Source organism: Crinia signifera, chromosome 11, assembly GCF_055691185.1.
Source record: "Crinia signifera chromosome 11, ASM5569118v1, whole genome shotgun sequence".
In the NCBI taxonomy this organism is placed as follows: domain Eukaryota; kingdom Metazoa; phylum Chordata; class Amphibia; order Anura; family Myobatrachidae; genus Crinia; species Crinia signifera.
In genome coordinates, this window is record NC_139227.1 from 119,835,824 (window position 1) to 119,842,873 (window position 7,050).

At 46.1% G+C, this 7,050-nt stretch overlaps 1 pseudogene; it reads right to left on the reverse strand.

Moving 5' to 3' along the window:
- Window positions 1-3,274: 3,274 nt before the first annotated feature.
- Window positions 3,275-3,382, reverse strand: LOC146046499 (U2 spliceosomal RNA; annotated as a pseudogene).
- Window positions 3,383-7,050: the final 3,668 nt, after the last annotated feature.

Consider the following 7,050-nt stretch of genomic DNA (forward strand, 5'->3'; position numbering starts at 1 on the left):
CCTGCGAAGACTATTAATAAAGTACAAACAATGTGTATTACATTAAACAGCCCAGGTATACCAATGTCCCAAAACAAGCTGCTCTCCCCAGCTGCCAGTTGACCATGGTCTCACTTCTGCCGCCTCTCCCAGGACCCCCATAATCCCTTTCTGCTGCCTAGCGCTGCTCTCCAGCATTCTCCAGTGACGTTTCCTGACTGTGCTGGTAATTGGGCCCCACCAGTCAGCTGACCGCTGCATCACCAAAGGAGGAGCCGAACGCTGATTGGGGTTTTTTTTTTTTAAAGGGGCAATCATTTACAAGGCATGACCATGCCTTACAAATGGTTGCACCTTTAAAAAAAACAACCTACGAGTGCTACTGTACTATGGGGTCATTTTACTGAGGTGGGAGTTCTATTGCAGGTGCGCTGTTGCCCATAGCAACCAATCAGATGATATCTATTATCTTCTATAAGGTTCTTTGATTGGTTGGTATGGGTAACATCTCACCTTCAATAGAATTCTCATCTTAGTAAATGTACCCTTATGTGTTTCTTTTTGCAAGAGTAGGAATTATAAAAGAGTCTGCAGAACCTCAGGTGGGACCTGCAAGACGTTACCCAACAAAGACGCACAATAACCCAGCAGAGTTATAACAATGCAATAAGACGTGTAAACAAACGGGGTCACTGCGCCGTTTAGTTTCAGACAATTTATATGCATATGATGACGAATAAGTGGATGTTCCATAAATAAAATCTTTCATCTAGAAAACATTATTTATGTCTCTGTGTATTTATGTCTCCATTTACATTCCTTTATGTATTTGACCTAGCAAGTGATTATAGGGCAGCCGGGAATGGCATTCTTACACTAACTGCTCACTTTAATGTTCCATTATCTCCCTGCGTCTTCTACACAAATCAATTCATTTTATTATCATTACAACGACTGTTGTTTGCAGAGTTCCCCTTTCGCCTGCATGCCACAGTAGCCCTATCGCATTCTCACAGATCTCCCCGCTGACCCCCTGCTCCCAGAACCCACAGAATTATTCCCAGGACACAGCGAAATACAACACAGTCATAAACACAGACAGCTGCGTCTGGGGTCACAGATATCCCCCAATGAGTCACCCTATTATCGGGAGCCCTCTTCTTCGTTCTAAGTGGGCCGTACTTGGAGGAAAGGAAATCCACCCAGGATAGTAGCGGGGCTGACCTTCAGACGGATCTTATTGTGCTAAATTTGCCTGGTTCCCAGCACTGATAATATTATATATGAATGAAAAAAATAAACAGAAACATCTGTCCCTCATCTTTCCAATCTGCTTTGGGGGAGTTGAAGCCGATCGCACTGTATTTCCAAACGGCATCAATTCCCAAAGACAACGGAGTTCATTTGTAAAACTGGGACATATGATACAGGGGTGGCCAAAGCGGGTGTGGTATAATACCCCTACAGTTGGGATTTCGACAGTCATTAGCCCGTCGGAATCCCAACTGCAGGGACTCAGACAGCGGGGAAGCGCAACCACCTATTTTATTCTCCCCCTATGGGGGTCGTGCGCCACCACGAGGGAGAATAGCCGGTGCCCGTGTGTTGGGCTTTTAGCAGTTGGGATTACGACGTCGGGGCAATGACTGTCGGAATCCCGACTGCCACTGAGTCCTCCGGCACCCGGCCAAACCTGTCCTCAAGATCTTCCAGCAGTCCATGCATATCAGGCAACCTGTGGATCTATAGTACGAATTAATGCAGCAGGTGTAAACATGTGACAATTAGTAATGACTGCAGCTGTGCACCAGCTAGGTGATTTGGGAAATGTGGACCGTTGGTAGATCTCAGGGACCAGTTTGGCCACCCCTGTCATAATAGGATAAAGATTTGTTTAGTTGCAGCATACTAAAATAAAATTACAATGGAACATCACATAACGTTGGCCACCAGGGAATCAAGACCTGCCACACTGGATGGGGCCTCGGAAGGGGTGGGTGCGGCCAGGGCTGGATTAAGCCTCCGGGGGGGGGGGGGGGGGAGGGTCAATTCAGACAGGGGGCCCCCTTGCACTTGTCATTACTGGCCGCAAACTGCGTGGGAGAATATTGAGTTTGAAAAAACTCAGGAGCCCGAGGTGTGCTCCCTACCACCAGTGCTGTGCCTAAACAAGTGCAAAGGGGCCTGTGCGTTCGAATTGGGCTTTCTCCCGAAGGAGAAGGGCCCCGTTTTTCCCCTAACCCCTCTCAACCTTAAGGCCGAAGAGGGGGAAATAGGGAACGGTGGGTCCTCTTCGCCGAAGCTTAGAGAGACCCTCATTCCTCAACCCCCGGAAGGGTTAGGACGGTGGGTCCTCCGCACCCGAAGGTTTGGAGAGACCCTCAGTAGACTTCCCTCCGCCTTGCGGCTCGGGGTCGTCCTCGGGGGACCGAAGCTCTCCCCAAAAGGCGAGAGCTTCGGTACATTGGGGAAATGGAAGGCCCATAAGGGTCGACCACACTACCCAAAAAAATGTGACAAACTACAAAAAAACAAAGAACGTGAAAAGTGACAAACGTGAGAGGGAAAAGAAATAAATAAATAAAGAGACCCCAGCCAGAAGGTCGGGGTGGGGGTGTGAAAAATTGTCCTACCCCATCCAAAAGGACGAGGTAAGGACGTGAAGCGCTAACCTAAAGGGAAGTGCGCAGTGCTAGTGCCATACTAGTGCAAGGTGACTTGGGATCACCCGTGCATGTTCGGCACCCCCGAGTTTTCCCGGGGGCACAGTGCAGCCTTGGACTCCAGGCAGGCAGCCAGTCAGCGTCCGACCAAGTGTTTCTCCACCTCACCAGCAGGCCCTTTCCGGCCCCCCGGCATGGGAATGGATACTCCACCAGGCTTTTCGATGAGTCTCCCCGGCAGCGGCCGAATAGACCAACTGAAGGAGAAGAAAACACCTACTCAGTCCCGACGTTTCACCTCTCCCAGGGATTGAGTACTGGGCTGGGCTTTTCACTGTCTCTCTGGCCGAGGGAACCTAAAACCCCCGGACCAGAGAGCAATCTACTCGGTCCCAGCTTTTCCCGTCTTCCTGGGAGTGGATACTAGACCGGGATTTTCGAGTGACTCTCCCTCAGAGGCTATAGACCCCCGAAAAAAGAGCCCCATCTACTAGGCCCGATGCTTCTTCCCTCCCTACCAGTAGGAGAGTGTGTCCCCCCCCCCCCCCCCCCCTACGGCAGGATGAAGATACTCAGCCAGACCTTGCACCTGCCCAGAACATGAGGTATTTCAGGTCCTCAGCTCAGTAGCAAGGTGGTTTGGTCCAGCCTTTCTCTATTCTCTGCCAGGGGGGCGGTCCAGACCCAACTGATAAGTACAGATACTACACTTGATCTTAGCCAAAAGGCCGAGAAGCGATGTAGTATATGTCCCAAGCTCCGTCACTGGCTGATATCAGTTTCTATCAGCCAGTGAAGGAGCTTGGGACATATACTACACTGTGGTGATTATCTGAGAGGTGATATTTGCAATTGGATATCTTGTTTTTTTCCCACTGGACCTATAAGGTCCATCCGTATAAATACGGCCCTGTGAGCCCAATACCCCAGAATTTCACCCTTACGGAAATTATCCAGCACATTAAGCCAGATTTACTTCCCCCAAATCCATCTCTTTATTGGCCCTGTGAGCTTGATATTCAAGGACCTCATTCCATACAGTAATTGTCTGACATACTGAGCCAGACCGGCTTCCCCCAAATCTATCATCTTATTGGCCCTGTGAGCCCAACATTCAAGGACCTCATCCCTACAGGAATTACTAAGTAATTGGCTTTCTGAAATCTATCACCTCACTGATTTTACCTTGTCCTGAATGAATTGTTAGCTGCCAGACAGACCTAATAATAAAATTATTTTTGTCACACCCCTGATGAAGTCGTTCTGACGAAACGCGTTGGGTTTTATTAAAGAACTTTGATCTTGAACGAATCTCACGTATCATTCTGGAAGGGGACAAAGAATTGTCATATGAAATGTGATTGGTGTTTCATTCAATAACCAGTGTATGATTGACTAGGTGGTAAGTCTAGCGCTTTCCGATAAATTCTTGTTCTTGTATCTTTGTTGTTAGACTCTCACTAACAGGGGAGCCTTATCGGAGTAGCAGCTGATTATAAATCCTTTAGCGCAATACGAAGGCCAGATTGTATTTGTATATATATATATCTAAAACGATAGAAAGAAGCGCTCCATAGTGCAGTTTATCCCAATATAAAAGATTTATTCTTTAAAAAGTTCCACGGTTTGGACAACAAAGGTCACGTACCACATGAGGCGGTCTCAGTACCGCACATTGACAGCATAGGATACAGTATTTCACTGTTTGATGGAGCGGTTACACTCTCCTGTCTGTCTCCGTCAGTCTCACTCGTTTGAATGACGCTAGGCCACGCCCCTACGCGTTTCGTCACTTCGGACTTCGTCGAATACAGTTTTTTAGTGCACATGCTGTGTTCTTTTAGTGCAGCCAGTATGCTACACTGACACTATCGCCATCCCATTCTTTTATAAATACACATTGCTAGTTTTAACATTTTTTATCCCCCCCTTTTTTCTCGTGTAATTCTGATATATTTTATACCCAATTTTTTATACATTGTGTGACTATTTTTATATTTTTCTCTTCTGTGTTCAATAAATTACTTTTCTTTATATATTGTCCCATGTGAAATATGTGCACAGTAGTCGCTATTCAAAGTCCAAACCAAAAACTCTTTCTACAAATCACCCCCTGAGTGGCACACCACCGCTCCTGGACTTAGCTGACGCCCCAACCATATTACTAGGGGAGTGCACTTTCTGGGATCACGCTCCTGTACAATTACCTGTTTATAACCTCCTGGCGCACATCTCACCAAAATCTAACCCTTCCACATATATATATATATATATATATATATATATTTTTAATACATGCCGACCACAGGGGGCCCCTAGCTGGAGTGGTCCCTTTGCTAAAGATAGAGATAAAGTGAACAGAGGTACAGTAGCAGCCAGTCAGCTCCTAACTGTTACTTTGCTATACAAGCATGGACTGTGGCAGTTAGGGGCTGATTGGCTAGTACTTATTGACTGGTCTGGCTTAGTACATAGTCCCCTCATTTTAGGGGTCTGCACATGCGCAAATACGCGTTTGCGCATGTGCAGACCCACCAACATCGGAACAGAGCGAATCAGGCCCCATATACCCAGATAGTATTATTATTAGTAGTACTATTCACAGGCTACAGTATATCCAAACACAGCTACATTCACTTCTGATAGGAATACGTTTTCTATGGCCCTTATTCTGGTTCGCTCGCAAAGGCAAATTCCTTCTCAAATGCACAAAACCATGCGCTCTGCAGGTGGGGCAGATGTAACTTGTGAAGAGAGAGTTAGATTTGGGTGAGTTATTTTGTTTCTGTGCAGGGTAAATACCGGCTGCTTTATTTTTACACTGCAATATAGATCTCACTTTGAAGAAAAACCCCACCCAAATCTAATTTCTGACCCCCCTGCAGTGCACATGGTTTTGTTCATTTGAGAAGAAATTTTTCCTTTGCGAGTGAACCAGAATAAGGGCCTATATGCATTAAGCATACATTTGCATTCTGGATTGGGTCTTGAGGTATTAATTGCGTAATAAATATTGAAACTCTTCCAATATACACAGCGATGCGTCCAAAATCGTTCTCCTGTTCCCCAGACCGCGCTGAGTGCCGTATAATCTTCTGCCTTGTATGTGGTTGGGGCTGGCAGCAGCAGAGATGTTACAGACGTATTGTGGGTGATTGGTATGAATTGCGCTCAGTGATGTGACCCTGTATAGAAAGTGCAAACATACAGTACGTGGCATAAAACACCGTAATTATATATATCTTATATTACCATCCAACAAAAGGCTGTCTCAAGAGAATTAGCTTAATACTTTGTGCAAATAGCAAACGTGAGGAAGGACATTGTGAGGGATATCTCAGTACATATTATCCACTGAGATATTTCACTGCATTTCAGAGCCTAGAAGGTTCAGAGAAATACCAATCTCTTAGGGAACATATGAACGGTATCTCTGTGATGTTCTCCAAACATGGTCAAATAGCAACCTACTGAGGTAAATGCAGGACCGGATTAAGGGGGGGGGGGGGGTTCTGGCGGGTGGCTAGGAAAAATGGTATCTAACTATCCCCATAAAGAATGTTATGTTCAAGGTGCTCCAGCCAATCAATCAGCTCCAATATGTAAATTGACAGTTTAAAGCTGATTGGCTGGAGGATTATCACCTTGCACATAACGGTCCTCCAAGCTTCATACCTCCCAACTTTTTCAATTGAAGCACCCGAAAGGGGGTGTGTCATATGCAAATGAGGTCACGATTTATCCAAACGAGACCATGCCCCCATTTTCGCCCACTGCGCCGCTGAATAGACGCATGCGCACAGATTGGGGGGGGGGACACTGCCAACTGCCACCCCCCCACAGCGGGACACTGCCGGCCGCGGGAGGGACGCATTATTATAATCTATCTCTTGATGGTAAAGTAAAATAAATCTCCTTTTTTTTGTAAGAAAAAAAAACACTAAAAACTCACGTCATCCTTTTTTTCCATGTCAACCATTTTCATGTCGACCTATTGCTTATGTTGATCTTTTGACCGTGTCGACCTAAGGTACGTCTACCCTTTTCATGTGGCGATACGTGGTATGTCAACTTTATTAGTGCTTATGTGCCGACTGCATCCCACCTAGAAAGGTCTTCAAAAGTCTCCCTAATCTTATTCGCTTTACCCAGTTTCCACTTTGATAGGTGATCGGAGCCGGCTGACAATTTCCGAGTGCCGGGGTTGTGGCGTCCTGGATAAATTCCTCTGACTGTAAGACCATCGCCTTCACTCAGGACGTCCTGGAGTTCTTACATTTCTTCCCACAGACGGGATTGAAGTTTCGGTTAATCACTATTAAGCTGGTTATGCTCCTCTGACTATAACTAGAATTATTGTCATGGGTCAAAAATAACTTGGTTATAGGCCAAATTCATGTTTGTGTTG